This window comes from Tachyglossus aculeatus, chromosome 4, assembly GCF_015852505.1.
Source record: "Tachyglossus aculeatus isolate mTacAcu1 chromosome 4, mTacAcu1.pri, whole genome shotgun sequence".
Lineage (NCBI taxonomy): Eukaryota > Metazoa > Chordata > Mammalia > Monotremata > Tachyglossidae > Tachyglossus > Tachyglossus aculeatus.
Genome location: NC_052069.1, coordinates 20,823,712 through 20,835,970, shown reverse-complemented (window position 1 = coordinate 20,835,970; position 12,259 = coordinate 20,823,712). Strand labels below are relative to the sequence as shown.

Genomic DNA, 12,259 nt, shown 5'->3' with positions numbered 1-12,259 from the left:
AGTGAAGTGACTTGCCCAAAGTCACAAATGTCTTCCCGGCTCCCCTAGCCCTAGGGCATTATGTAGAACTGTTTGGATAGGCGCATGAGGTGACACATCAAATAGGCCCTGCTGCCTAGTGGGAAGAGCATGTGCTTTGGAGACTGGAGACTCAGGTTCAAATCCCAGCTCTACCTCCTGCCAGCTGTTTACAAGTGGACAAGTCACTTAATCTCCCTGAGCCTCAGTTCCACCTCCCATAAAATGGAGATAAGATACCCACTCAGCCTCCATTTGGGACAAGGGCTGTGTGTGAACTTTTTACCTTGCATGTACTCCAACACTGGGCACAGCTTAGCATATGAGGAGGCCCCCATTGCCCTCCCTCCAGTAGAAACCATGTTCCCCACCCACAGACATTGTACTAAGCAGTGGGATAGATTCAAGATGATCAGTCCCTGCCCCAAGATGAGGTTCACAGTCTAAGGGGGAGAAAGAACAAGTGTTTCATCCATATTTTTAAGATGAGGAAACTGAGGCATGGAGAAGTTAAGTGATCTGCCCAAGGTCACACCAGAGGCAAGTGAGGGCCTTTTAGTGATTCCTCATTCTCACGGATTTCTGCTTCTCTCTTTAAAGACTCTGTTTTCTATTACCCCTGGAACATCTGTCCCCAATTCCTTTGTCAGACCAGAGAAGGAAGTGTTTTGTATGATGTGAGGCTGCATCTACAGTGATGACAAAGTTAGAGGGAGGACAGGGTTTGGGTGGGAAAGTAAGGAGCTCTGTTTTGGACATGTTAAACTTGAGGTGTTGGGAGGACATCCAAGTAGAGATGTTTTGAAGGCAAGCGGAAATGCGGATTGCAGAGAGGGAGAGAGATCAGGGCTGAAGTTGTAGATTTGTGTATCACCCGCATAGAGTTCCACCTAGGAACTCCTTCTCTCCCCACTACACCAAAGCCCTCCTAAACCCCCTCTCCTTCCTGATCAATTCTCAGAATGCCCATCATCAACCCCATGTCAACTCTACCACTTAGATGTACTCAATTATAGTGGTCCTCGGTACTTATTCATTTGTTGATTCACTTATTTATTTGAATGATTCAAATTGTAGATATTTTTATCTTTATCTACCTGGCTAGAGTGTCAGCTCCTTGTGGGCAGGGGATATATCACTTTTGCTTCATATTGCCAAGATCTTAGTACAGTGCTCAAGAAATGCTCTTACTGTGTTACTCTGGCACTTATGCAACACTCATACAATGCAAACTGCATGTCAATTTACAGAATAATCTTGTGGAATCGTCAGATCCCACCACTTAGCAGGCTATGACTTAATCAGTTGGCATTGAGGGCTACAGTGATTGAAGGTGGGCACTCAGCCACAACGGAAGACTCAGACCCAGAGGTTCTCATGACCACATAAGAACAATAATGATAACACTGATAATAATGTTGGGGGTATTGTACCAATTACTGTACTAAGCACTGGGGAAATTCAAGTTAATCAAGCTGGACATATTCCCTCTCCCACATGGGACTTACAGTCTATGTAGGCGGGAGAGCAGGGATTGAATCCCATTTTATCACTCAATCAAAAAACAATGGCATTTATTGCTATGTGCGGAGCACTTGGGAGAGTACGATACAGCAGAATTAGCAGAGATGTTCCCAGCCCATAACCAGCTTATGGTCTAGAGGGGTAGATAGACATTAATATGAATGAATAAGTGATTTATACTATATAATTTAAAGATATTTATGTAAGCACTATAGGGTTGGGGTGAATAGCAAATGTCCGAAGGTCACAGATCCAAGTGCATAAAGTACAGAGAAGATAGATGAGTTGGGGAAAACAGGGCTTAATCAGAGAAGGCCTCTTTGAGGAGATGTCACCTTAATTACATTTTATAAATGAAGAAACAGGCCCAGGGAAGTCAGTTGCCCATGATTTCACAGCAGGCAACTGGCAGAACCAGGATTTTGAACCCAGGTTTCCTGCCTTCCAGTCATGTGCTCCAACAGGACTGTGTTAGAGTCCCCTGGGACAACCTGATCACTGTGTAACCTCCCCAGCACTTAGAACAGTTCTTAACATATAGTAAGCGCGTAATAAATGCCATCATTATTATTATTATTAACCACTTACTAATCTGCTATTGTTGGGCATAGAATCTACGTCTTCTTCCACCTCAGCCACAACCCCAGCCATACCTCCACCTGGCATCCCAAAGAGGGCAACATTTTACAGGAAATATTTTCCAGGGTCAAAGAGAGAAGGAGGGATGCTTCCAATTGTGATTTTGGAATTAGGTGGCTTTGGATAGGGCCAATTACATGACCCTTTCACAACCGAACTTGGTGTAGTGCCACCATTATGCATTCCTTCAAAAATAAGCCCCATCTCACAAGGCTGAACCACAGAAGTTTTCAAATCCATTGTTATCTAAATTGAAAATAGGAAGCCACCAGGTATCTAAACAGTTCAGCAGTGCACATACCATGCATGGGGTTATTACAGTGATCGTTGCCATGGAAATGGGACCAAGGCCGAGTGCGGATTCCTGAATGTATTACCAGGGTCTTGTCTATCACAAAGCCAGCCGGTCCAAGGGCTGTATTTCCCAACTATGGCATCTGCATGGGCAGTCTTTCTCCAGCAGAATCGCTGATGCCTCTATCCTGTCAACAGGAGGGAATTATTAGCTGCCATAAATGCAAATGGGTAAACCTCCCCTTGGAGGGAAATATATTCTTTTAGTCAATATTAACTCAAACGATCTGCATATCTCCACCATCACTTTCCTGCCACTTCTCCCAGATCCCCACTCCAACCACACATCCCAGACCAGGAATCACGGATGCCCAATTTTGCTCCTGATCAAAGAGCCTTTCCTCAGACTACCTATAGTTAGACATGGCTCCTGGAACAAGGCCCCGGGGCCAACATCCTTGGCTGGAGGCAACTGGGGGATTCGACCTAGCCACTGCTGCTGCCGGTGTGTTTGGTAATGGGGCCTCTGAGACTGCTGTTTCTTCCTGAAAAAAAGCCAGATCACTTGGTCAGTGGGAATACAACCTCCCCAGGAGACTGGCCTCAGACACTGTAGGGCAACTATTCCAGAAAAGGAGTCGCCAAGCTTAAATCCCATAGGGCCCTTTTCTGTCTCTTTTCAAGTTTTCCCTCGTGCCACCAGAGCCATGTCATTTTAGCCTACAAACTTTGCAGTGTTTGTTAAGTGCTTATAATGTGCTAAGCACTGCATTGAGTCCTGTGGCAGGGATTGTCTCTCTTTATTGTTTTACTGTACTTTCCAAGTGCTTAGTACAGTGCTCTGCATACAGTAATCTCTCAATAAATATGATTGAATGAATGAATGGAGTAGATTCTAAATAATCAGGTCAGATCCAGTCCCTCACCACGCTAACAAGCATAGTAGGAAGGAGAACAGATATTGAATCTCCATTTTACAGTCTAGGAAATTAAGGCACAGAAGTGACTTGCTCAAGTTCACACAGCAAGCAAATGGCACAAATAGCAGGGCTGGGATTGCAACTCAGGTGTTCTGACACTCAGGCCCATGCTCTATCCATTCAGATCATGCTGCTTCTCGTCTCCTCCATGAGGACTTGCATGACTAATCCCCTCACCATTCTAGCCATCCTTGAAGACCTCAGCTGCTTCAACTTTCTTATGGATATCAATTGGAAGAAATCCTTCCCCTCCTCCCAAATCTCCTGATGATGGTCTTCAAGTTTCCCCATGCACTGGCCATCTTGCTTATCGCTGTCCATGCTCCCTATCCCTCAGCCCCTGGCTTTCTCTCTGTTGCATCCATTGTTGCCATGGAGACATAACTGGCAGAGATCGTATAGGGAGAAGGTATCACAAGCCCCAGGTTCGTACCAACCACGACCTTCCTGGACTGGGGGAGCCTCGGTGACATGTAGTAGAGTTCAAACCACACCTCTGATCACCAGAGTTACTGAGGAAAGGTTTTTACTTAGTTTTACCAATGTGCAAGGGAGTAACGCAAACACACACTCATTCACTCCACAACGTAAGGGTCCAATACCAGTCTGCTGGTCAAGGGAGCCTGTTCTGTCAATGCTGCTTCTTTCTGCTTCCATGTGCCACTGCCTTCTGCTGCTTTTGATTGCTGCTCTCCTGCTGCTGCTTCAATGCTTGCTTCTCTGGGCTGCCTTCAAGTGCCCTCTTTGCAATTATCTGCCTTAGGTATCACAGCTGTGGCTCTACCTGGCAGTCACTGATTGGTCCAGGCCTGTTACCGGGTAGAACAGGGAGAGAAAGTCATGCCCCCCTCTTCCATGCTCAAGTTGTTGCCAACTTGTACTTCCCAAGCGCTTAGTACAGTGCTCTGCACACAGTAAGCGCTCAATAAATACGATTGAATGAATGAATGCTCTGCCCCCACAGACCCGCAATCACCTGCCTCAACTACAGCCCACAGTTACATCACCAGTCAGTTCCTTCTTGTTGTTCGCGGGATCACAAAGTCACTAAATAAGGCAGCTTGTTTTGGGCTCACCGCAGAAGGGAGCTGTTCAAATCATTAGCACTAGAATCACTTCCTTCACAAAGATGCAAGGCCCCAAAATCTTTGTGACTGGAACAAGGCAGGTGCGCCATTACTGTGGAAAATTCTATTTAGGCTCACAGCCTTAATCCTCCTTTGTAACTGAGGTGAGTTAACTGAGACCCAGAAAAGTGAAGTGATTTGCCCAAGGTCACATAGCAGACAAGTGGCAGAGTCCGGATTAGAACCCAGGTCCTTCCGACTCCATTAGACTCTATCCATTAGACCATGGTGCTTCTCCATGATGTGCCACCGTAGCTGAAGGGGAGAACCCGTCCCTCATCGAGTTTACCATGGGCTTAATCCCCATTTTACAGATGAGGAAACTGAGGCCCAGAAATGGTAAATGACTTGCCCATGTTCACACAACAAGAAAGTAGTGGAGCCAGGATTAACCCCCTAGCCCCCTGGCTCCCAGACCTGCGATCTTTCCAGTGGGCTGTACTGATTTCTCAATGACAGAGAACGGGAAATACATTTTTTGAGGGGATGGGGAGAAGCGTACAATTAAAGCGTTGGTCTGTATGGCTCATTGCCTTAGATCACAAATAGTCACTAAATAAGGCCTCTTGTTTTGGGCTCACCGCAGAAGGGAGCTGTTCAAATCATTAGAGTGGAAGCAGCGTGGCTTAGTGGAAAGAGCACGGGCTTGGGAGTCAGAATTGTGGGTTCTAATCCCAGATCCACCACTTATCAGCTGTGTGACTTTGGGCAAGTCATTTAACTTCTCTGTGTCTCAATTCCCTCATCTATAAAATGAGGATTAAGATTGTGAGTCCCACGTGGGACAACCCGATTACCTTGTATCTACCCCTGGAATGGCCTGGAATGCCCTCCCTCTGCCCATCCACCAAGCTAGCTCTCTTCCTCCCTTCAAGGCCCTACTGAGAGCTCACCTCCTCCAGGAGACCTTCCCAGACTGAGCCCCTTCCTTCCTCTCCCCCTCGTCCCCCTCTCCATCCCCCCATCTTACCTCCTTCCCTTCCCCACAGCACCTGTATATATGTATATATGTTTGTACATATTTATTACTCTTTTTATTTATTTATTTTACTTGTCCATATCTATTCTATTTATTTTATTTTGTTAGTATGTTTGGTTTTGTTCTCTGTCTCCCCCTTTTAGACTGTGAGCCCACTGTTGGGTAGAGACTGTCTCTATATGTTGCCAACTTGTACTTCCCGAGCGCTTAGTACAGTGCTCTGCACACAATAAGCGCTCAATAAATACGATTGATGATTGATGATGCCCCAGTGCTTAGAACAGTGCTTGGCACATAGTAAGAGCTTAACAAATACCATAATAATAATTCTTATCATTATTATCACAAGCTAAATTTGTCCTTCCTTTCAGGCTTCCAACAGAACGCATCTAGAAATAAAAATACAGAAGACCCTTTAATATTGTGTGGTCTGCATTAACTGGATGAGTGATCGATTTTAAGATATCCTGATTACGAAGCTGTCCAGTTTTGCTAGAAAACATCGCGTCATTGACATAATTCAGGAAAACTGGTCTGACAGCCTGTTCTCGCCAACTCAACAGCAACTGCAACTCTTTTGGTATCACGTGCTCAGTTGTCCTTCGGACTCCGAGAAGATGCCAGTGATTGTGTGTGTGTGTGTTTGTGTGTCGGGCACACTGTGCACACCCACACAGGCAGATGATTACTGCTTGCAGCTCCTAGTGTTTCTTTGTCCTTGGCTTCTTTGTTTCAGAACACAAGGATGCAGTACAGCCTGATGCACGAATCACTGGACTAGGGATTAAGAGACATGGATATGACCTTCAGCTCCACCACTATCCTACTGAGCAACCTTGACAAGCCATGTAATGTATCCTGACCTCAGTTTTCTCATGTGTAAATCAATAAATCAATGGTATTTTATCAGCGCTTACTATGTGCAGAGCACTACTAAGCATTTAGAATGGTACAGCACAATAGAGTTGGTAGACACGTGCCCTACCCACAGTGAGCATGCAGAGGGGTGGACAGACATTAATATAAAGAAATAATGTATAGATATGTAAATAAATGTTATGGGGAGAGGATAGATTGTGAGTCCCACATGGGACAGGAACTGTGTCTATTCTAACATCCTTATATAACTAACCTTGTGCTTAGCACATAGCAAGTGCTTAATAAATATAAGTGATTATTAAGTATCATTTCAACAGTATTCCTTTGGGACCTTTTGGGATAGATAAAGAAGCTCTGACACCACCAATGCTGTTATAAGCAAAGCAAGAAACAGGGAGCCGATCAAAAGAGTGAATGCCTTTCATAAAGTAGCCAAAATAAGGAAATGCAGTCAGATAGGAGGGCTAAGAAGGCCAACTGGTGGGCAAAAAGAATTAGAGTATGGGAATCTCCAAGGTTGCAGACCAGTGATGCCGGGGGACCAAAGCCCTACTGAGAGCTCACCTCCTCCAGGAGGCCTTCCCAGACTGAGCCCCCTTTTTCCTCTCCTCTTCCCCATCCCCCCGCCCTACCCCCGTCCCCTCCCCACAGCACTTGTATATATTTGTACAGATTTATTACTCTATTTATTTTACTTGTACATATTTACTATTCTATTTATTTTGTTAATGATGTTCATATAGCTTTAATTCTATTTGCTCTGACGATTTTGACACCTGTTTACATGTTTTCTTTTGTTGTCTGTCTCCCCCTTCTAGACTGTGAGCCTGTTGTTAGCCCATGTGGGGCTCACAGTCTTAATCCCCATTTGACAGATGAGGTAACTGAGGCACAGAGAAGTGAGGTGACTTGCCCAAAGTCACACAGCTGACAAGTGGCGGAGTCAGGATTTGAACCCATGACCTTTGACTCCAAGGCCCGGGCTCTTTCCACTGAGCCACGCTGTTTCTCAATTCTTAATTCTCATTTTACAGATGAGGTAATTCAGATAGAGAGAAGTGAAGTGACTTGCCTGAGGTCAAACAGCAGACAAGTGACAGAGCCAGGATTAGAACCCAAGTCCTTCTGACTCTAGGCCTATGCCCTATCCACTTGGCCATGCTGCTTCTCTATAATAATAATAATTACGATATTTGTTAAGCACTTACTATGTGCCAGGCACTGTTCTAAGCACTGGGGTAGATACAAGATAATTGGATTGGATGCAGTCCCTGTCCCAGATAGAGCTCACAGTCTTAATCCCCATTTTACAGATGAGGGAACCGAGGCACAGAGAAGTTAAGTGACATAGAGTAGACAAGTGGCAGAATCAGGATTAGAACCCATGACCTTCTGACTCCCAGGCACGTGCTCTATCTACTAAGCCATGCTGCTTCTATAATGTGCCACCGTAGCCGCCGGGGAAGACATACAGTGACCCAGCTATCAAACCTGGACTATGATGAAGGATGGAATGGGGAGGAACAATGAGAGCTGCGATAGATCATTCATTCATTCAATTGTATTCATTGAGCGCTTCCTGTATGCAGAGCGCTATACTAAGCGCTTGGGAAAATACAATACAACAGTGCCGTGTGGAGGCCAGCCACAATGTGGGACTTCACTAAACGATGATCTTGTTTATACCCAGCCACTCTGAATTTTTCCTATCATATGTGCCAATTTGTGGGCGTAGGGTGAGTTCACATAGACCCAGCCCTCAGAACCCCCTTCCTTCCTGGGCCTCGATCCCCGCCAAGAGGAGTCAGACTGGAGCATGATACATTAACCCCCCCACGGGTCAGAGAGGAAGCTTCCCCCCACTCCCTCGGCCTCAATTTCCCCCATTTCATTTCATTTCCCTGGCCCCCACCACTTCCCCAAACCCAGAGCTATTGCATTCCCCAACTCAGGTCTCTCTATGTAGAGGCAACGAGGCTGAATGGCAGAATTCTGCAGCAGAAGCCAAGGATCACGGAATCTGGATGCTGAACATAAAGGCACAAGATGACACGGCAATACTGGACAATAATAGTAATAATCATGGTATTTCTCAAGTGCTTTCTATGTGCCAGGCACTCTACTAAGCACTGGGGTAGATACGGTACAATCGGATCAGACACGGTCCCCGTTCTACATGGAGCTCAGGATCTAGTGGAAAGGGAGAGCAGATAACTTATCTCCATTTTACAGATGAGGAAATTGAGGCAAAGAGAAGTAAAGTGACTTGCGCGAGGTCACACAGCATGCAAGTGGCACAGTCGGGGTTAGAACTCAATTCCCAGATTTTCAGGGCAGGTTCTCCCCATTAAGCCACAGGATACCTCAGCTTCAGTGACTTCTCTTTGTCAAACCAGGTTGCATGGTCTCCAAATTATCACCCGTATTTATGGCCAACTTGATCTCATCAGAAATTATAATAATTACTACTACTAATAATAATTATAATGATAATGGCATTTGTTAAGTGCTTACTATGTGCCAGGCACCATACTAAGCACTGGGATGGATACAAGCAAATCGGGTCGGACACAGACCCTGTTCCACATGGGGCTCACAGTCTCAATCCCCATTTTCCAGATGAGGTAACTGAGGCACAGGGAAGTGAAGTGACTTGCCCAAAGTCACACAGCCGACAAATGGCGGAGCCAGGATTAGAACCCATGACCTTCTGACTCTCAGGCTCACGGTCTATCTACTACTTCAGGCTGCTTCTCTACTTGGCTGGGCCCCAACCCCATCAAATAGAGACTTCACCTAAAATCTTGATCATCATGATTCATTATTCCCCAGCTGAGGACAGCAGGGAAGGCTATCCCATTACATCATTCCTCAAGGGCTTTTCAAAACAAATATAAATCATTCTGTGATTCTCTCGTAATGGAGAAATCACACGAAACAACTGGTTGGAAATGGAATGAGAACAGTGGTAACTGGCTAAGGCCAAAGAAGGGCTACCTGTAAACTGAGAGAAATCCGTTTCCTAGTTTCTGTACAAATATATGAGTTGAAATGCTTCAAACGCCATGCCTTTATTACCCATAAATTACCTTATTCTTTCCCATTTCAGTGTTCAGCAAGTCAAATCAACTGGCAGTTTTGCAGTGCCAGCTTAGCTTTATGGTAAATAAGGCAGTGGGGTATTTCAATGACACTGAAATTCTTTGTATCACATTTCTTTTTCTTTTCTATTATGGTTGTCCCTGCCACAATTTTCTAAGCAGGTAGAAAGAGGCATTTTTATAACGGCATGAATTTCTCATTAAGGAAGTCTCTATTACTAAATAGAAAAGGTTAAAATGACTCCAGAACTACCTTCATCCTTCACAGTGCTGGCGCTATTATTAGCAGATGTTGTAGTCTATTTTCTCTTGGAAATTCCATGCCGACCTCTGCTACGTGGGTCCCATTTAAGAAAGGTCGCATATAATAGAGGGAAAGAAATCTTCTGACGACACGAAGTCCAATATCGCAAGATCAGAATAATTTTGGCAAATGTCAAACCTGGGCCCATTTACAGGACAGAGTTTGAATCTTTCTGAATTTGAATGAATAAGAATAAAAATTGTATTTTTCACTGCTATTGTTGAGAAGCAGCCTGGCCTAGTGGAATGAGCATGGGCCTGGGAATCAGAGGACCTGGGTTTTAATCCCAGCTCTGTCATCATCATCATCATCATCATCAATCATATTTATTGAGCGCCTACTGTGTGCAGAGCACTGTACTTAGCGCTTGGGAAGTACAAGTTGGCAACATATAGAGACAGTCCCTACACTAGCCTGTTGTGTGTCCTTGGGCAATTCACTTTCCTTTGCATCAGTTTCCTCAACTATAAAATGGAGATAAAATATCTTTTCTTCCTCCTACTTAGAGGGTGAGCCCCAGGTGGGTCAGTGAGTGGGTCCGACCTGATTGGCTTAAATGTACCACAGAGCTTAGGGCAGTGCTTGACACATAATAAGCACATCACCAATACTATGATAATAACAAACAATAATACTTATGATGATGATAATGCTTATGAAGCCTTTACTAGGTGACGAGAATCAATCACTCTATCATATTTACTGAGTGCTTACTGTGTGTAGAACATTGTACTAATTGCTCGGGTGTATACATTATAACAATAAAATGCTGTGCTATGTACTGGGGCTGACCCCAAGTTAATAAATCTTGTATCTAACCCAGTGCTTTGTACAGTGCTTGGCACATAGCTAGCCTTTAATCAATCAATCAATCAATTGTATTTACTGAGAGCTTACTGTGTGCAGAGCACTGTACTAAGCACTTGGGAAGTACAAGTTGGTAACATATAGAGACATTACCAACTAATCAATCAATCTCTACATTACCAATTAATCAATCAATCACACTTATGAAGCACTGTTTTCAGAGCACTGTACTAAGTGCTTCAGAGGGTACAATATAACATGCTCCCATGATGTTAATATTCATTCATTCAATAGTATTTATTGAGCGCTTACTGTGAGCAGAGCACTGTATTAAGTGCTTGAGCACTGTACTAAAGAATTAGGGATGGCTGGTATTTTATCCCCATTTAACAGATGAGGAAGTTGAGCAACTGAGCTCTGCCAATTGTCAGCTGTGTGACTTTGGGCAAGTCACTTAACTTCTCTGTGCCTCAGTTACCTCATCTGTTAAATGGGGATTAAGACGGTGAGCCCCACGTGGGATAACCTGATCACCTTGTATGCTCCCCAGCGCTTAGTACAGTGCTTTGCACATAGCAAGCACTAAACAAATGCCATCATTATTATTATTATTATTATTATTATTATTATTATCTGAGGGTCAAATGGCTTGTCTGAGGTCACACAGCCGGTCTGCGGCCCAGTGGAAATCGAACCCGGGTCTCGGGACTTGCAGTTTAATGCACTTTCCATGGCTCCCCCCTGCAGTGCTCATCCTGCACTCTGACACGGGCTGACTACAGCCCAGCAGCCAGCGTTCCTTTAGGAATCCCCACTGACTGTTGGTCAGTCACAATAATTTCCTGGGCAATCTTCCAGTGGAGCTGGCTTTCAGCCCTCACAATCCCTCCATCCTCCAAGCCATCGGGTTTATGGCTAATAATGTAATGTAATAATGGCATTTGTTAAGTGCTTACTATGTGCAAAGCACTGTTCTAAGCACTGGGGGGGATACAAGGTGATCAGGTTGTCCCACGAGGGGCTCACAGTATTAATCCCCATTTTACAGATGAGGGAACTGAGCCTCGGAGAAGTTAAGTGACTTGCCCAAGGTCACACAGCAGACATGACAGAGCTGGGATTCAAACCCATGACCTCTGACTCCCAAGCCCGGGCTCTTTCCACTGAGCCACAGTCTCTCACCACAGATAACTCCTTGGGAAGAAAGCCATTTACCTTTACCCAGTGTCTAGTTTAGTAGTAATACTAGTAGTAATAGTAGTACTACTAGTAGAATACTACTACTACCACTACTAAACAGTTGCCACATAAATAGTAGTAGTTGTGGTAGTGGAAATTGTGGTTATAGTAGAAGTACTAGGAATAGGAGTAGAAGCAGTGTGGTCTAGTGGAAATAGTATTATCCTCAGAGTCAAAGGAGCTGGGTTCTAATCCCAGCTGTCAATTGCCTGCTGTGTGACCTTAGGCAAGCCTCTTAACTTCTCTGTGCTTCGGTTTCCTTTCCTGTAAAGTGGGAGATTCAGTGGCCACCCTCTCTCCTATTTAGACTATGAGCCCCATGTGAGACAGGAACTGTGTCTGACGTGATTAACTCGTATCTACCCCAA

At 44.7% G+C, this 12,259-nt stretch overlaps 1 long non-coding RNA gene across 1 annotated transcript in view; it reads left to right on the top strand.

Annotated features, from left to right (window-relative positions):
• The window catches only part of LOC119927391, a 128,526-nt gene extending 122,125 nt beyond the window's left edge, over positions 1-6,401 (top strand). Inside the window, exon 3 of the long non-coding RNA XR_005450407.1 lies at positions 6,298-6,401. This is a non-coding gene — a long non-coding RNA (uncharacterized LOC119927391). The remainder of the gene's footprint in view (positions 1-6,297) is intronic.
• The last annotated feature ends 5,858 nt before the right edge of the window (positions 6,402-12,259 follow it).